The following is a 19,365-nucleotide window of genomic DNA, read 5'->3' on the forward strand; positions in this document are numbered from 1 at the left end:
TTAATTATTCACAATAATATTAATAATAAAAATAATAATAAGAACCGAAAAAAAAACTGTTTAACTTGTTCGAATTCTCAAACAAGATTTCAAAAAAAGGCAATGAAGAACGAAAATGTATGTTGTAACATTTTTTTATAGCAAGCCAGGTCGTTGGTAGGGCGTGCTGTCTCTGTCCAGACGCTTCTAACTCGAATATCATTGCCATCTGAAACAGAATTTACATTTGCCTAGAGTTTCCTGTCAGTCAAGAAAGTAAGAGCACAGAAAAGTATTCAAATATTGTTTTTTGTAAAAAGTGAACTTCCAACAATTGAACGCCACTTTCAAGCAATCCAAACATTTTGTGGCATATTTACCAAGGAATGCCACAATAAATGCGTCCATCAAATCAAAGCTTTTCCAAAATTTTTTTCATTTCGTGCTCCTGAAAATCTCTCTAAATTCAACTATTTTAATTAAAATAATTGGTTAATATTTAGGAACTAATAACGGCTGTTTGTGGAGCAATTTCCAGACGCATACCACAAATAGGAGGAGGTTTGGCCATGCTCGCCTAACAGAAGTCTATGCGCCAATTATTTTTATTTATTTTTATTTTTAATAACGGCTGTTCTCTCATCTCTTTTTATCATGCTGATAAACACATTAATGTTTTTCAAAATCGTTTTTACCACTCGCTACGATATATAATATTTAAATGCTCATACAAGACGCTTAAAGTTTGTAATTATATTTAAAATGAAGTAAAATTAATTAATGTAATGAAAATAAAAATAGTTGATTTTAGTAGCAACATTACCAGCTTTTAGAATAGTTGCGCAGAATAGTGGATTTTTAGTTAAGCCTAGTGATGCCGGACATTCTGAGTAAAATTTACCACAAAAATTGGAAAATTACTCAATGAACCGCTTCGCAAAAAAAAAATCCCTCAAATTCACAAAGAGTCCACATTGCCGCGAAAACACTTAAATATCTATGCATAATATGTATGCATACATGTTCTTTAGTTGCAAACAGCTATTCGCTATTGCTTTTCTTTGAATACAACTCTATGCATCAAACTTAAATTTAACAAGATTTTTTCGCGCGGGTATTTACTGCTCAAAACTAGGGATAAGGCAGCCTATCAAGTAGCCAGACCACAGCAGTATTTTTCAAGCGGAAGTTTATGCTGTAGGAAAAAGCCGCGGAGCTAGCAGAGAGATAGCAAAAAGTGTTGTTAGACTACCATTTGAACAAGAGAACGACAAACCAAAACCGCTAAATACAATATATAACAAAATGGATGGCCACATGAAAAGGCGAGTGGAAGCTAGGTGGACTAATCTGACCACATGCGAAACAGCAAAAGTCATGTGTAGAACTAACGACAAAAAACTGACTCAATTCGTACTTACGCTGTCGCGAAAGGACTGCAGAACTATCATAGGTATGCTAACAGGTCATAATCTATTGGCTGCACATGCGTACAAGAAAGGGATTGCTAACACGGACAAATGCAGGAAATGCAGAGAGGATGTTGAGGAAACTTGGCGTTCTACTTCTGTGCGTTTGTCTGGCATTATTAAAAACGCGACTAAAATGCCTGGAAGCCCCACTGTTTGAGGGTCTGGAAGACGTCTCAAAAGCGGAGCTCCAGCTCTACTTAGATTCGCCAAAAGCGCTGACATGAAGTCTACTTTCAGTATTCATAGAGGTCGATCTCCATTTGGTATCGCTAGTGACCAAAAGGTCTATGCGTGGCTTATTGCTAACCAGGTTAATCTTACCTAATCTTTTCACATTCATAACCAAAGTTAGAATCATTAGCGGCAAATAAATATTCATATGGACATTCCAAAGTTTTTAATAAGATTTTCACGGAAAATTAAACTCGAATGCATCTTGAATGCATTTCTTATCGATGTGTACACGAGTACTTGTCATCGTAGTACACTACGAATGAAAATATTGATTAAGAGTGCAGCACAAGTGAGCACCATGAACAGTTATTCTTATATGAATTCTGATCAATTATGGATCGATGATTGTGTTACAGGAAAATCCCTTTAATCTCTTCTCTTTTTATAATTCTTCTTCTGTTTTAATAATTTTTGTCTCAAAATATCCCTCAAATTGAGAAATTTCCCAGAGTCTGCCACCAAGGATGATAGATGATACCAGGTTTGTTCGTTAGGTATGGGGAGATACAAATTGTTTGAGGGGAACTATCGATTATACGTCAATCGTTTTGTGTTTCACAAAATTAGCTTTAGCTTCGTGAAACACAAAACGAATGACGTCGGCATATCTGTCAAATTCGGTCAGAGCCGAATAACGGTATGCTAGGTAGTACACCTCTACAAATCTTTTCACCATGCTCTGCCACCATTAGTCCACCTTTGCCAAACTACTAAATTTACCTTTGTCAGGCAGTTGAGAAAGCTAGAACCCAAGTTAGAAGTACATATTATATTTTATCACGCTTGCTTAATTAAAGCTTGCTCGCTTCTTGATTAAATGATAAAACAGTTTTTAAGATTCATTTAATAAAAATTGCTCACGAAGCACACACTTAAACTGACTAGCCCATTGGGTTCTACCGCTCAAGGTCTTAAACAACGCCTGTGCTTAGTGCAATTCACTATTTTCAGCTATCGCAAAGTGTTATTTCTAACAAAAGCCTGCTATTCATAAAAACTAATTATTTACTATGAATTTGGAATTTGGTATAAATTAAACACAAATTAACAAAGGTTAAACATTGTTGTTATAAGCACGGTGATATAAAAAGCAACACTTAAATATAATAATACAACAGAACAATTTAGTAATATTTTTCTTTATGCATACCCTTTATGGCCGGCAATCGCACTAATTGGGCATGCAAAGCGCCTTTGCGCATGCGTGCGCGCTTTTACCTATCGCATTGTAGCGTACGCTGATTGATTGCGTGCAAATGAATGGAATTATAAATGTAGAAATAGAAATAGAACAAATTGTTATAAAAAATCAAAACAAACGAGTTCAATGCAACCCAAGCAACATTCAAAGTGAGGTCAAATTAGCCAACGTACACCCCTTTAACAGCCTAAAAATACAATAATTATGAGAATATTTTTATTTGAAGTGTGCCAAACAAACGAATGTAAACATTTGCAAAAATGCTAATATTAAAAAGCTACAAATTGTGTTAGTACAATATTTTTATATATATGTTTTAAATTTTGTGCAAAATATACTCCAACATATGAATAATAAACATTTCGTACAATATGCCGTTACTTCTTTGGCATACACACAGCACATGCGTACTATTGTACATACACACATATGTATGCAATAACATATCATGTCACGTCGCCACCCGCCTCAACAAAAGCGCCAACTCGATGTTGATTCTTTATTTTGTTTCTCATTTTCATTTTCTGCTAATTATGCATAAACTTAATAGCTACACTTCGGCGCGTGCGTGCCGGCAGACATATACATAATAGAATATGTATACGAATGTGCCATCAAAACGCCAAACGTCATCATTTTCAAAATAATTCGTTGTGTGTGCATGTGTGTCTTATTTTTTTGCTTACTAGCTTGCTTGCTTGCTTTTCCCCTTTTTGCCTGCTTACTGCAAATTCACATGCAAGCAGTGTATAATTCTGTGGAAAATAAAACACAAAAATGCAATAATTAAATGCATAAAGCACTTCTTATAAGAATATTGTACTCGTAAGTAAGAGTTATTGTCATTGTCTGTTTGCATACTCATGTGCAGTTATGTAGTGCGGGAGTGCTTGAGAGAGTGCAAATGAACAGTGAATGGGCATTGCCCGTTGCTGAAACCACCGCTGTCGCCACTGACGCCACTGTTGCCGGCGTTAATGTATGTATTGTTGGTTGACTGTGTCTGGTTGTCGGATTGGCAACACGTGAATTACTTCTACTGTATGTGTGTAAATATGTTAATGCGGATGTATGTATGTATATATATGTATGTACAAGCGCAAAATTGCTGGTGTTGTTTTTTCACATGTGCGTATTTGAACTGCATTCTGCGGAAGTTCAATGTTTCTAAAAATAGACGGATTTGTTTGAGAGCAAATCAAATTTATTTTGCTGTGTCTATTTTTTCTAACTTAACTTAGCAAATCATATTTATTTGGGTGTTTTTTTTTTTTCTTTTAAACATAGCACACTTAAGCATTTGTAACTCATAAAATCTTAAACCGTGTACTCATATTAATGGTTTCCACGAATTTTCTTAATGCCTTCGAGTACATACTTTTTAAACGCTAAAAACTTTCCTACCAAAACTCAAAAGTCTAATAGATACTTGATTATTTTCCATAACGAAAACTTGTATGGATTATTATTATTATTATTATTATTATTATTATACTGATTAGCTGAGAGCGAGTGGACGGCCGTTGTTAAGAGGAGAGCGAGACTAGTGACTGCGGTACTTTTGATAACTAGTAAATAACCAGCTTTATAGGTGGAGAGACATGTTAGTGCATATCAAAATGTGCGACTAACTACCATTTCTCAAATTTATTGACCCCTCTGTGTTAATCATATGAAGTTGTGAGGGAAAAACGCAACTTGCTGTAACTCACAGGCGACGATAATATTAATTTCAACACGCTTATACACCTTTAACACAAATCATCTGAACACATTAATATTTGTATACCATAATTCGCTATATTTATTATCAACTTGAATTTCCTAAATTCGTATCGGAAAATAAAAAAAATTAAAATTTTGCGAAACTGGGTAAAAATCTAAACATTAATAAAAATTTAAATGACACCTTCAAATTCATTGCAAATTGCTTAAAATAGCTTTAAATTATTTTTGTAGCTACATATTTAATATATAAAAAGATGAATTATTGAAGAAAAATTTATAAAAATGCTGAAATGCTTATGTATGCACAGTTACTCCAAAAATTTAATCAAAGCTTTTCCAAAAAATGATACATTTTGTGCTCCTGAGAATTCCTCTGAATTCAACTGTTTTAATTAAAATAATTGGTTTATATTTCGGAACTAATAACGGCTGTTTGTGGAGCAATTTCCAGACGCATACCACAAATAGGAGGAGGTTTGGCCATGCTCGCCTAACAGAAGTCTATGCGCCAATTATTTTTATTTATTTTTATTTTTAATAACGGCTGTTCTCTCATCTCTTTTTATCATGCCGATAAACCTGTTTTTCTAAATCTTTTTTAACACTCGCTACGATATATAATATTTAAATGCTAATACAAGACGCTTAAAGTTTGCAGTTATATTTAAAGTGAGGTAAAATTAATTAAGGCAATGAAAATAAAAATAGTTGATTTTAGTTACCAACATTACCAGCTTTCAGAATAGTTGCGCAGAATAGTGGATTTTTAGTTAAGCCTAGTGAGGCCGTGAGGCCGGAAAATATGTAGAACCCATGTCCCATACAGGAAGTAAGAATCAAATATACATACATATGTATTACTACTTATAAACTATGTATATATGTATATAGAATACTCAATGAATAATTTTGAGTTTTCTTCGATTCTCAACCAGTTTACGAGAGTAAGAGTTGACAAATCATATTGGCTCCTCTTTGAACTCTGCCTGTTAGGCCGCTTGACACGGATGCTTATCACTGGCTCTCTCACTAGCGCGAGCTCACACGAGCTTTCAATGTCAGATAAATATGAGTTAGAGATTTACCCCTTAAATGTAACTATAGCACCAAAAGCCACAAAAAAACTATGCGTGTATGTACATATGTATAATTAGCGGGTACATCCTTTGTTGGGAGTTTTACCGAGCTCCTCCTCCTATTCGTTTTGATGTTGTGCCAGAATTGGAGGGACCTACGGTTTTATGGCGCCTTCGAACGGTAGATGGTTTTTTATGAGGAGTTTTTTCAGAACAGAAATGCACTCTTAGAATTGCCATTGCCTGTCAAGGAGCGACCGTTACTAGAAAATCCTTTGCTCTCATTGCGTGCTTCATAATCACAGTCAGTGTTGCCGCGAGTGATAAATAAGGATTACCATAAAAATAACCAAACTCTCAGTCGGAAATCTTTTTTTTTTTATATTCTTATGTACTCATGCAGAGAGGTGCAAGAGTATTTGCAACAAAAAAATAATCACTCAACAAATATTTATGTGCCTCATACTTAGGGTTAAAAAATGAAAGAAATTATCACAAAAAAATTACTGTAAGGAAATAAAAAAGAAATATTAGTTAAAAATTGAAAATTTAAACCATTCTTCAGGAGTTCATAATTTTAAATCTATTCTGCTAACCATTGGATATATAATACATTTCACAGCGATGCGATACAATTCGAAGTACAAAAATGTTACCAAAGTGTGAAATGAAAATGCCCAGTTTCATATACAAATACATATGTATATATATATATATATATATATAAATTGGCGCTTACACCCTTTTTGGGTGTTTGGCAGAGCTCCTCCTCCTATTTGCGGCAAGCGTCTTGATGTTGATCCACAAATGGAGAGGCCGACTCCGAATGGCAGATATTTTTTTATGTAGAGTTTTTTCATGACAGAAATACACTCGAAGGCCTGCCGAAAGGCGAACACTATTAGAAAAAACTTTTTCTACATTTTGGTGTTTCAGGAAATTCGATCCAACGTTCTCCGAATTCTGAATTGTAGTCAGGCATCAACCAACATTCCGCTACGGCGGCTGCAATTTCATAACGTAGCCAAAAAATGCCAACTATGCTTTTTTGTGAGATTTAACCAATTTTCAGAAATATAATAAGCAAATAACCAAAATACTTGTGAAGAGAAGTAAATAACCAACTTTGGTTAAAAATAGCCAAAACGGTAACACTGCGCACAGTGTGCTTTGCAGCTGACGCTACCGAACGATAGAATTATCTATTTTCGGCAAAGGTCCTTTAAATTCGTAGTATTCGAATTTCAGTAAGAAAGTATATTTTTGCAAGAAAGTGAAACGTGATAATTTTTAAGACAGTATTTGATTAAGCACAAAGCATTTTTGCCAAAAAAGATAAAGGTTCAAGGGCAACAACTTGCGTAAATAATGGGAAATTTATTTATTGAAAACTCAAGAGTTAACTCTTGAAAAGAAGGCAACCAATCGATTGACGTCATAACCGCTCACTTAAGTGTGGCGAAGTGGCAGTGCTACGGTATTCGCTTACTATCTTATTAAACAAAAACTGATTATTGCAATACAATAAAATTTATGTAGCTATTTTTTTATTTTATTTTATTTTTTTTAATATTGAAAAGTATAAGTAGAAAACGTACTTATCTAATTGTTCAGCTATGACAGTGATTCAAGTAAATATTTTTATAGCATTTCTATGCCACTCCCGATTAGCCACTGCCAATAACTTTCCGCTGAGAAGCGCTAAATACCAAGTGACGAAAGTCCACTTCAAATGCAAATACACGAATTTATTTGTCAAATAACAACCGGTACACAATTTGATTTGCACTCTAATTTGGGTAAAGAAATTGGTACCAATGTGAAACGATCATTGAATTCACAGTGATCCGAAGTGATCGTTAATCAAGTGATCAATTCGGATAATTTGTTTATTATTTAGTAAGTAAAAATTTGCATTATTAAATGTACTTATGTAGTTTTATGTATGTGTGTGGGTAGGTATGTATGTTTATGTATATGCATGCATGTTTTTAAATTTAATGTCAACGAAAGTCTAATAAACGTTATGCATTTTTTGCTAACGAAAGCTTTTTAGAATACAAAATGCCGAAAATTAGTGTTATAAAAATTCATATAAATTTTTGCATTTTGTCGCCGGATATTTGCATAAAAAGTAATACTAATTAATGTGTGGAATTTAGCAAAAAATCATTTTGAAAGTTTAATAACAGTGCAGTATAATAATTATACAGGTATTATACAAAATGCGTCAATAAAAAAATCACACCGCCAGAAATACAAAAAAAAAAACAAATTGTATATTATAAATAAAAATGAAATATTATAGCATATCGCGTAGACCAGGTGTCAGGTACCTGCTGCTCGTGAGCCACATGCGGCTCTTTGGATTTGAAGCTGCGGCTCTTTAGCTCCATACGTAAATACTATTTATTTCATGAACAGCAAAACAAAAAAAAAGCAAAAAACATTTAAAAATCGTTCTGAATCGTTTAAGAGGTTATATACAGTTAGAAGTCCGAAAAAAACGAATCTTCCAGAATTTTTTCTGAGAAAACTTTTAAACTTATTAATCTAAAAATTTGTACACATATTATGTTACCTTTAAATGTATTTGAAAACTTAGTATTAGTAAAAATATTTATTTGGAAAGGAGTTACAGCCGATCTCCGGGAGCTCCTTTCAAAAAAGACATTTTGCGGTGGCCACTATATCTCTGAGCTGGATCCGCTGAAATTAAAAAACCAAACAAAAATCGTTAAAGTAATGTTAAATCTAGTAATTAATCGAAAGAATAAGCAAAATAAATTTTTTTCACAAAATGGCGGGTTTTCAAAAAAAAAAAAAAATAATAATTTTTGACCAAAATTTCGGCTTAAATTATTTATAAAAAATATACATATTTGTCGGCGGGAAAAACCTTCGATTAATTACTAAAAAATACATATTTAAGAAGCTCGAGTTAAAATTTGAGACTAATCCGATGAGCCGTTTTCGAGTAATGTTGGTCACCGACTTTGAAAACTCCATTTTGAGAAAAACGCGCTGCCTCTCCGGCCTTGTACTTTCAAGCACTCTGAAACGTCTTTTCAAATTTGCGTATAACTTCGAAAATATTCACCAAAACGATATTAAATTTTCTGTGTGTAGAAAAGAGATAATTCGGTACATTTAACAGTTTTTCTATGATAAAGACGAAAATGTAAGCCAGGCCGCTGACAATGTGAACGATATTTATGATGCCGATACTGATTTCGTCGATTCCGTTCAGGCATTCCCATCGTCGATTTTCCATCGAATTTCAACAAAATTACAGAAATAATCGAAGTTGACCGGCATGTTAGTAGTCGTAGCAGCGTCCAGGAGTTAAAGATCGGCCATACAAGAATGGATTTCTATATGTAAATTATTTTTAAAGTTATAAATATAAAGAACCCACCCCCTCCGAGTGAGTTGCTTAGAAAATCTACAAGAATCTGTTCCAATGACCACTTTTGAGACATCCATAAAGGTTGGGATTTAGTGAACGCAAAAAGCGGACTTCCATTTAGTAACGCCTGTATGTGGAGTACCTCATCACTTGAAAATGGATTCACAACCTTTGTTCGTTCAAATGTAAGTCTATGGGCTCTCCGTTAAAAAGTGTTTTCAGCGTCGTACAGAGTGATTCACACTAATAAAAAATCTAGAGTTATTTGCATATTAAGCAATTAGTTTTAGGTGTTAATCGCTTCCACCTGCACCTGCAAATAAAAAAAATTGAATAACTAAAATTTTGAGAATCACAATAATAAACACTTCTATAGAATGGGAAACTACAAGACAAACATGTAGTTCATATGTACTCAAAAAGTTAAAAATTCTGACAACGTACAGCTGTGCAACGTGTGTTGAAATTAATAGCGACGAACACAAAATACTAAGTAGTCAATTTATTGAAATATGTAATCACCTTCGTTGGGGTTTTTGGGTTTTTTGGGGCTATTCGTAATTATGTGATCATTATTTATTGATACACTTTGATATACGAGATTATTTTGTCAATAGTTTTAGTAGAAAGAAGTAAATCTCAAAAAATTTGGGTCTTATTTTAATGTACTTAAGAACTATTCTGAAATTGTTTCCGCGAATTTTGTTATAGTAAAAATCGGAAACAACAATAAATTATCGAAAATAGCAGCAAATTTATTTATTCATGATATTCGATGATAGTAAATCCATTCATGCATAATCACTGCCATTAGGACAGCACAGCGACTCCTTGTTAAGTGATCCAAATATTTTGGGCATTGCCATTAAGCTGCTAAAATTTCGTTTATTTGTAGCTTGACAAAGAAGTAAATTAAAATAAATAAATAAAATGTATTTTGAGATTTATGCAGTGTGGAGAGTTTTGGTATAGAATTTTTTAAAGTGAAGTATCTTGGTTTTGGGATAAAAGATAAGAGTCTTAGTATAACAAAAAATATTGTAGGAAAAATATTATAAATTTGGTTAAAAATTTTTGTTTGTAAAATACTCTTCCCCCTTCAGATTTTTTAATTTTTATTATTTCTTTTTAATCTTTTTTTTTATTTTTATTTTTATTTTTTTATTTTTTTTTATATTTTTTTTATTTTATTTTATTTTTTTTTAATTTTTTTTTATTTTTTGTTTTGTGTTAATAGCTGAGTAATTCCTGCAAATTTCATTTTGTGCTATGTTCAAATACGGATATCAAATCGAAGCGAAGCGCCAGCATCGTCATCATCCTCATTCCCTCGTCTCCGTTGCGCAGCATAGGGCCAAAGTAAAATTTTTCCATTTTGTGTGATTCCCGGATATATATTTCACTTGCTGCCAGGTCATTGTTTTGTCCACGGCTTTGTATTCCTCTTCGATGCAGCGTCGCCAAGAGCCCCTAGGTCTGCCTCTTCTGCGCTGTCCTTAGGGGTTCCAGTCCATCGCTTGTCTGCTGATTTCAGTGCCCCCTTTCCGTAGGGTCCATCTCCATTTACGTTCTCTTATTTCAGTTATGATTGGTTTTTGATGCATCGTCGATGTAGTTCGGTGTTAGATATCCAGTTGTCTGACCACCAGATACGTAGAATGCGTCTCAAGCAGCGCTTCACTTGAACACTTGAAGCTTCTGTACAATTTCCGAATTTTCAACTTCAATGTTAAATCAGTTCTGCTCTACGCATGTGAAACATGGTAGACATGCCCCATGTTTCACAGGCGTAGAGCAGAACTGATTTAACATTGAAGTTCAAAATTCGTATCTTTGTTTTAATGTGCATTTGCTTGGACTGGCACATCGATCGAAGATTTGCAAATGCATCTCTTGCGTTTTGCAATCTTGTAGATACATCCTTTTTGCATCCACTTTCCGCTAGCATACACACTCGTAAAAGATTTATGATGTTGTAGATGTAGATTTTGTTTTAAAATAAAACATGTAAAAATTAGATTCTATATTACATGAAATTTATGTCTCTAAACAAACGCTGTCTCTTAATAGACATTTGCGCATAGCATAGTGATTCATTGCGATACGATTGCCCCAAAGCTCGTTTCATACAATTGGGAGCATAAATTGGATTACACTTTTTACCAATTCGCTTCAGATTTGTATTCAATTTCGCCAATTAATTGATTATTCGACTTTGCTTAAAGTTTGCAATATATTTATCAGAGTTGTATTTTAGTATAGGCAAGAATTTCTCTGTTGTTCTTATAACAGCATAAACACGCCCTATAAATATTCGGGGAACTCGTCTGGCGTGGCACTCCTTTGGCGGACTCTATGCCTTTGTAAAACTGCTCAGTGTCTGATTAGTTGTAAAGCCATTTCTGATTGCATCTTTTATAATTCCGATAAACTCCTGCCTGCTGCAAATTCCCCTGTAGGGGAAAAAATTAGTTACGAAGTGGTATGCGTGTAGTGATTTTAAGGTTATGACTTTTTCGCATACAATTAAATTTTTAGGCATTGTATAATCAACTGCATTCCTCTTTCGTTTGTCAAAACAAGTTCGATTCAAAAATGTATTTATTTATTAATGAAATTATCTATTATGAAATACTGTCGCAAAAGTTGATAGGACATTCGCGATTTTAAAAGCCCCAATTTTAGTTCATTGTTCGAGGGTTGCTACTTATCTTTAAGGAATCTTTAATCCACTAAACGCACTCAAAACGTTTTAAATGTGTGAGCCACATTAGTGTTTACCGTGGGTTTGAAAATGTATCTTGGTAAAGAAATGTAGTTGGTTGTGCGTAGGCCTAATTTGAAATTGTTACACAAAGATATGTTTAATAGTAATTTTCATTTTAGGGAATATCAGTCCATATTTGTTCCACTATAATGCAACAGAAAGAAGAACTGTATTCGTGAGCCAACGCATGCCGGCACTCCCACGCGCATGAGCCACGCCAAACTTTTAATTTTATCAGAGATGAAGGGTCGCTTTTATGCACTTTTTTTAAAATATACTTTTTTTACCTTTTATGAATAAGCCCTATCTAAATATTAATATTTTTAGGCATAGGTAAAGAACAAGCACTGTTTCGCTGGAAAAAAAAAAAAAAATTGAAGTTCCATAGAAGTTTTGTGGTTTTTAAAATGAATGAAATTGACCTTTGGCCTTCGATAAAACAATATTTTCATAAATTGCGCTCGTCTGCGTCGCTCTTTTGTTTTAAATATACATATGTATATACGTGTTACGATAAAAAAGTATTTTTATAAAGAGGGAAAATTTGGGAAAAAAATCGCGCGAATACTAATCTAATCGAAAATTGGTTCAAACAAATCCAAAAGTGTATTGATCATTCTATCATAGAAGTATACTCATATATCATGCATCAATAAATAAAACCATTTTCAAATACTAATGATAATTTTTCAATTCTCTCATGTAGGCAAAACAAAGTTTTCAGTTGTTATCCAACCATCCCGCCTCGAACCAGACACTTAGAAACAAACAGCATGAAATCGTAGTCCACTCGCAAGGCAATATTCACAATTTGAGATAACTGCGATTTGGTGCTTTTACTTTTCGGAAGAGAGAGAGTGGCGTGATAAGTGTAGCGCATTTGCTCGCGATTGGTGTAATAGTATTTTTGCTGAGCAAAAATAGATTGGGGAAAAAATAAGGGAAAGATTGATTTAAATTATTAATGGTTATTTTACGATTTTTCTTACGTTTTTTGTTTTGGACCGGAAGTGCAACCTTACCAATCAAAATCCAATTTAAAAACGGCAACAGAGAAGGTCGTTAATTAACCTTAATTGTGCGTTTGACAAACATTAATGTTTTTATTATGTATGCACAACTATAATATAATATTTTGCTGCATATGTACATATGCGTAGATAAATTTGTAAGTTCCCAAATTTATAAATTTAAATCACAATCATTAGCGATAGAGAATCCATAATAAATGAATACTAAACGCATACAATTTTCAAATTATTTATTTTCAACAACTCGTAGTAAAATGTGTTGATTATTTTTTCGGCAATCAAATAATCAATGAATTCAGTAACAAAAGTGTTACTAACCAATGACCAAATAAACGAGTGTTTATCAGCCATATAGATGCAGAAATAATAATTTATGGAGTATTTGAAAAACATTTATCGCAAAGCAACGCGCGCATGCTTATAATTTATATTTCCGTTATAGGCCATAGGAAGTTAGTCATACTTAATTAGTTTATTTGCTCCAACTTTGTTTCAAAGCACTTCATACTTAGGTTGCAGCGAAAATGATATGAGATTCTGCTGGTCATAGCACATAAAACAAGTTCTTCGGCTTCAAAGATTGCTGAGATTGCTGGCTCACTTAAAGGCCAATGTATTCGAGAGCTTATCACACCATTTAATCGAAGATATGACCAAAGTTTTATATTAGTAGATGTATAATCTGATGACGATTGCACAATAAAAAAAAAATTAAAAAAAGTTGATTCGATATTTACATATATGTTCACTAAAATAATAGCGTTGAATATTTAATTTTCAACATTAGGCGAATATCAATCGGTTGATCCCGGGTTCATAACCACCGTTAACAGGGCACATAACATGACAGAAAACGGTTTTTCTAATAACAGTTGCTCGAGCGTTGAATAGCAATGTTAATCTCATGGTAATGCTAATGTTAATAACATGCTGACATTAACATTAACATTAACATTCTCTGCCAACACCAGCTAGCAATGCAAATCAAGAGAGTAAACAAGAATTATCTCTCATAACGAAGAATATCAAACAATTTTAACTAAGTTCCGATTTACACACAGAGCCATCTGAAAGTGACACACTGGAAATTCTCCTTTGATGTTTCATTCGCGGTCACTCGAGCAGAATTATTTTCAGCAACATTCGTTGCTTCTAACGTTTATATCTCTAGCATCTTTTGACATATCCATCATTCGTGCAGCCGTGATTTTTATGAAGTAAAGAAAATAATTTATTTGTTGTACTTCACACAATTATTTGATTGACAGTGGCGAAATGTACGCTGATGGTAGAGGTGATGCAGAAGCTGTAAACAAAACCGCCCAACTGGTTCGGATATATTCCATAATCCGCAAAAAGGCGGAGAACGTTCGTAAACAGACTTTTCAATGTTGTTTCTTTTGACAAGGAAGAAGACAAACTGAATTGGTTAAATAATAAATAATTTCCTGTTTTTTGTTTGCATATTTTTGTACTTGAATTTAATTACAAATACTTCATATTAAGATACTTTACTTGACTTCACTTTACATCAACTTAAAATTCACGGATTGAATGGTTTTCAATGCAGTAAACTTTTCTTGGCGTTTGAGTATCTAGAAATGGAAAAAAATATGCAGAATTCAATATAAACATGTCCCTTAAATCATACCTACTTTACTAGCAAAAATCAGCCTGTTTGCCCCAAGCAGCATTCTGCTGTTTGTCATCATCTATTTCGACCAACACAGAACTTTCTGACACAAAAGAAGGCAAATAATGAAACCACCACCAAAAATAATTTTGCAGCCAACTTTAAGTTTGACAGTACGCTTAATAAGCAATCGTGTAACCAGTACGAGAAACAAAAACACCTCAATCTTTCCCGACCGTCATTCTCCCACGAACAAAATGTTTCCCTATGTAAAACGGGACTAATGAAAATCTTGCAATTATTAGCAACAATGATATGAGTAGAAGAAGCTTAAACAGCTGGTTGTGTTTATAGTTTGTATTTTAAGCAAATTTTAAGGGGTTACAGTTAGAAGGCCGAAAAAAGCGAATTTTCAATGATTTTTTCCGAGACAACCTTTAAACTTATTGATCTAAAAATGTTTACACATACTATGTTATCGTTTAACAGTATTAGTAAAAATATTTATTTGGAAAGGAGCTACAACTGATCTCCGGGAGCTCCTCTCAAAAAGGACGTTTTGCGGTGATCACTATATCTCTGAACTGTATCCTTTGAAATTAAAAAAACCAAACAGATTTCGTTAAAGTAATGTTAAATCTAGTAATTAATCGAAGGAATAAGCAAAATAAATTTTTTTGGCAAAATGGCGTTTTCTCAAAAAAAAAAAATTGGTTTTTGACCATAATTTCGGCTTTAAATTGGATATAAAAAATAAATATTTATAGGAGGGTAAAAATATTCGATTAATTACTAAAAAATATACTTAAGAAGCTCGAGTTAAAATTTGAGACTAATCGGTTTGGCCGTTTTCGAGTAATGTTGGTCACCGACTTTGAAAGCACCATTTTGAGAAAAACGCGCTCCGGCCTCGTACTTTCAAGCACCCTGAAACGCCTTTTCACCGGAAAGATATTAAATGTTCTATGTGTATTCTTAAATATATAGACATTAAAAAAACTTAAAAAACCATTATTTTTTTAATTCTAACTGTATATCTCCCTTTAATTGAAAGTGCACCCATGGAAGAAAAAAGAAAGCTCGACGTTACATATTCACCAGAAAAATTTCAGAGATTAAAAATTGGTCCATAGTATCATTTTTGGTTATAAATCGTAAGTCCAACAGGCAACAATCCAGCACAAAAGCACACAGAAATTCACATTTCACAAAACACACATAACTCCTATTTCAATGAGTGGCGCCCTCTGTGCGGTACAATTACCTTAACCTAGTAAAAAACAAAAAACACTATGTAATAACAAACTACTCTACTGCTTGTAATTTTACCTGCATACGTTAAAAACAATTTAAACTTAATGTGAGGGTTTCTTAGAAATGCATGGAAAAAGTTAGTTATTAAACTTTGTGCCTGCCTTGAGTTGCTTTAAAAAATGTTACAAACCACGTGATACTTTTTGTAAATCTTAATTCAATTAAATAAAAAGTAGTATTTAAATGCAGTTCGTTGCATGAGTATGTACTCACATACATACATATATGTATGTACATATATTCATGTGCCTATAACTCATTTAATTTATGATACACTTTTCCATGACTATCTAATCTACGGAGCTCGTAATGATCTGCTGATCGATGAGCTGCAACGCTTAGCTGATGCAGGTTTGCATAAGCGCTTTTTAATTTCAACTGCTTACGTATGTTTCTAAATGTAATTCACTCTGGGAAACAATACCAAACACCCGGGATACAAAAAACAAATAACAAATGCAGACCTGATAGTAAGGCCTTTATTGCACGCCCGTAGTCATGCATCAAACCAATCAACTTTGCAACAAAAAATCTAAATCTATTGAATATAACCCATTGTTTAAAATTCCAGCAATAAAAAAAACAACAGAAAATGCAGTTATAGCTTAGTTGATTTATGTAAGTACCCTGTAGGGAAATCTACCAATTAGTATTGATGCTCTTCATTTTTTAATAGACCGGACGCATGTATTTAAATTCGATAAATTATTTCAACGATTGATGAAAATTGTAGTCTTACTCGCCCGGAAGCCACTTTTGCAATCTATATACTGTGCTTTATATTAAATATATGTTTAAGAGTGAAATTTTTTACCTATAGATAGCGCTAGGTCAAGATTCGGGGATTTTTTTATTTTGTTTTTTTTTTCGACGATGAGCAGTTTCCAAATGCCTATTGCATCATCAAAGTTGACGTCGCTACTGTCCGGGACTAAAACTCTCCCTCTCCATTAGAACCGTCGCCCACTGTAGAACCGCTTTCGCATTACTTCAGAGTGGCGTTCCATCTTCCTCATTGTAAGGTCTATGCTTATGTTCCTGCATCCAGGTCCCATTTTTTCAGCCGGAGCCACTGATGGTTCCCAACATTTTATCAATACTTAGCATAAGGCGGCGCTGGAGTCGACAGTTACTCTCAGTCCGATTTATTAAAGCACGTATTTTCCCTATAAAATTTCTAGAAACTACAATACTTTGTCAATTTAGCTTGAAACTGGGCATCTACCTACCTACATATGTATTTAGAGAAGGAGGATATTAAATCCAAATTGCTTGGGTAAGATCTTTCCTTTAATCATCATCTTGGCGTTACAGTCCGGGGTAGACCATTGTATCCTCATTCTTCTCGATAGTCCGCTTTCGTATATCGTCTTCTACGTCTTGCAACCATCGTCTCCTTGGCCGGTCTCTCCTTCTTGTTCCTTCAGGGTTTGCTTCAAATACTCTTTTAGTCGTTCTTTCGCTGCTCATTCTTAACAAGTATCCATACCACCGTAACCTTTGGGACTTTATAAACCGCGTTACATTTCCTGCCGCGATTAAAACACTGAGCTCGTGGTTATACCGTATACGGTATGTTCCGTCTTCTACTTCTATAGTATAAGAATTTTTCTTTCAAATCGCATCAGTAAATTCATTAACTTTAAGGACCCATGTTTCACAACCGTAGGTGAGAACCGATTTTATTACAGTTTTGTACAGTTGTTGTTTTGTTCCTTTGATATCAATGAAGATTTCATAAGTTTGATATGGCCAATATATGCTCTGTTAGCTGCCCGAATACTGGACATATTCTTATTTATGCTAGTTGAAAATGAACTGTATGCCATGTCAATGATCATCCAAGTTTAGTTTTTCGTAGTGCCTCTTAAAAAATTGTTCAGTAATATAAGTTAAGACAAAACTCTGTTGCAAGGAGCATTGAGTTTGAACTTATGTGCGTACCGGGACGCGGTAGCATCCAATTGCCAACAATGAACTGGCTGATGAATTCGCAAACTGCGATTTCTTGAAGCGTCCAATTGGACTGGAGGCAATTTTAGAACTCAGTATGGCGAGAACAGTTGGCTACATCAAGTCGCTCATGGGAACCGTTGGTGCAGTGCTGGCTCCTGCAAAACATCCAATAGTTTTCTGAAAGGCTTGACAGAGTGGTAGCGGGGAGTGAGCTTCGATCCCTGACCAAATTAAGTACGGGTCACAAGATGATTCTAGAAAGATGGGCTTCGCTCCAATTCATCGAGCGATGGGCAAGTGCACAAACTTGTAAGGTCGCGAAATCTCTCTGGCGACGTGTGGATCCGGGGCTCTCGGGCGAGCTTCTGAGGTTGCCAAAATCTCAGCTCTCGGATCTCGTGAGTTTTCTCACAGGACACTATGCATGTTGTGAGACTTGGAATTACGTCGAGTCCTTTTTATGTCGGATGTATGAAGGATGAGGTGGAATCATCTCAGTATCTTCTTCTTCGCTGCCCTGCTCTGGTGAGGTTAAGATCTAGGCATCTTGGCTCTTACTTCTTTGCTACGCCTTAAAAATCTGATGAATTTCATCAGCAGCACGAAGCGGTTGACGCAAACACAGCACAGCCAGCGTTCATAATCTACACACTCTAAACCCATCCTCTTAACCATCCTACCACCACCTCTCCCCGCCCTCTCCCTTCATCCCATAGGTTTTCCCTTTCACCTTACCTTTTTCACAAAGGTATCACAAAGAATGAATCCGTTTATCTTCGTCCATGTGTGCCTATTTCTTGGGTAATCATTCCAACCTCACTTAACGGGTCACAATTCACTGTGTACATCTCGTTTGGAGGATGAAGTTTGTACATTTTCTTTGCCGCTGTCTGGTATTGGTACATATTTGGGTCGAATATATTGAGAATAGATGAGCTACATTCTCTTCCCCTCGACAAACTGCTAAGATTTTTGAAGAAATCTGAGGAGTTGGCTGGGGAGTAAAGAATCCGCACACCACTTGTCCCTGCCTATCATTTCAAATACTATCTCTTGGCCTTAAGTGCTGAGTGTTTGGAACAGTTTCCGGTCATCCTCAATTCCATTCCTAACCAAGTTTTGTGAAGCTAAGGTATTCTGCACACTCTGCGCACAGATTAAGCTTAGCTTTCCCAAAGTGCATTCATTAAGGGTGGCAGCACTAGAGCAACAACAATGTTTTGTACATTTCATTGTCAAAGGAAAGTATTGGCAAAGTAGAAAACAAATAATGAATCCGATACCACCTTTAATAGATTCGCCTTGGCTTTTCCATAAATAGTACTTGCGTATTCCAATGAATATATTTCTCAATAAATATGGCTCGCATATTGAAGTTGGAAAGTTGTAATCTACATATCCATTTTCTGCTAAGTTTTAAGTAATTTTTATTAACATTGGGTTTAATAGCATTTTTGTATGAAATTAATGAAAGTGTTCCCAGTGGAACCATTGAGAAAGAGTAATTGAATTTCTTACAAGGCCCCAGTAAAATGTGTTAGGTTCGTCGGAAAGACGCTGCAAGA

The 19,365-nt window shown here is 34.5% G+C and overlaps 1 protein-coding gene across 2 annotated transcripts in view; it reads left to right on the forward strand.

Moving 5' to 3' along the window:
- The window catches only part of LOC128857302 (solute carrier family 41 member 1), a 109,952-nt gene that overhangs the window by 43,596 nt on the left and 46,991 nt on the right, over positions 1-19,365 (forward strand). The gene's annotated exons all lie outside the window — the stretch shown is intronic.

Source organism: Anastrepha ludens, chromosome 3, assembly GCF_028408465.1.
Source record: "Anastrepha ludens isolate Willacy chromosome 3, idAnaLude1.1, whole genome shotgun sequence".
In the NCBI taxonomy this organism is placed as follows: domain Eukaryota; kingdom Metazoa; phylum Arthropoda; class Insecta; order Diptera; family Tephritidae; genus Anastrepha; species Anastrepha ludens.